The sequence below is a fragment of the Chelonoidis abingdonii genome, chromosome 8 (genome assembly GCF_003597395.2).
Source record: "Chelonoidis abingdonii isolate Lonesome George chromosome 8, CheloAbing_2.0, whole genome shotgun sequence".
NCBI classification, from domain to species: Eukaryota; Metazoa; Chordata; order Testudines; family Testudinidae; genus Chelonoidis; species Chelonoidis abingdonii.
This window is the reverse complement of record NC_133776.1, coordinates 83,651,947-83,653,035: the sequence shown is the minus strand read 5'-3', so window position 1 is coordinate 83,653,035 and position 1,089 is coordinate 83,651,947. Positions and strand designations below refer to the sequence as shown.

Here is a 1,089-nt window from a genome sequence, read left to right as displayed (position 1 = left end):
AGGAAAAGAAAAGAAATCACCCAAATCATGGGCCTCCTAACACCCACGACTTGAGGGAAAATCCTGATGGCGAAGGATTTTACTTGAATCTCTTGGGGATCTGGCAGTCACTGGAGGAACAAGAAAGCAGCATTTGTATTGGCTTCTACTATTAATAAAAGCCTTGGCATTCACCCTGCTCACTAAAATTAATGGCTAAGGAGCAGATGGGGCAAGTTGTAATTATATTAAAGTGATGGTTACTAGAATGTTACAAAATGGTGTGATAGGCGGGTAGTGATTTGAAAACTGAATTCATCCTCCCCTCCCCTTGACAGACTGTTGTGCTACAGAGACAGCACGTATGGTACCTAAGCATGCACAAAGAATGAAAGCAAAGGAGGGCACTTTGCCACACCATACCTAGCTCTGCACAGTCCAACTTGAGTTTAGCACAGTATTAGAGCTTGAGACTGGGAATTAGGAGCTATTTCTAGCTCTGCTGTTGATTTACTGCGTGATCTCAGAGAAGTCAATCACTCTGTTCCTCAGTTTCACTTCCTCTGAGACGCAGGGGAGGGGGACGGTGGAAATACTGACCTGCCTCACTAATTTCACTGGCATGTATAATGGACTTAGAGGTCCCTGCTACAGAAGCATTCGCTTGTGACATACACAGTATACCCACCCCAAGCTCCACTGTACGAGATCCCTTGTTGCTTGGCAAATGTACGATACGTCATTAGTAAATCTGATTAAACAACAGTTATTGGGATGCACGATATTATGCCTTGGCCATCCTTCCTGTTAACTCCACCCATGCTAGGGTGTGTGCATTTACCCAAAGCAGGAAGGAGAAGGGAGGAATGAAACTTAGGGTATCCCTACACTGGCAGAGTCAGAGAGCACTGAAGGGAAACCGCTGTTGTGTGTTCACACTGCCAACTGCCTGCGCAATAGCCTGTTCACTTGCAGTGCACTCTGGGCAGCTATCCCACAGAGAATCTCTTCCGCCACTAATTGTTGTGGGAAGCCGGAAGGGGTCGCATTGTAGAACTGATAAATGAAATTGTTTTTAATTGTTCACTTTATTAATGTAAGTTCTGTTCA

The 1,089-nt window shown here is 45.0% G+C and overlaps 1 protein-coding gene across 2 annotated transcripts in view; it reads right to left on the bottom strand.

The window, feature by feature from the left end:
• AMER1 (APC membrane recruitment protein 1) overlaps positions 1 to 1,089 on the bottom strand; it is a 90,360-nt gene that overhangs the window by 73,668 nt on the left and 15,603 nt on the right. The gene's annotated exons all lie outside the window — the stretch shown is intronic.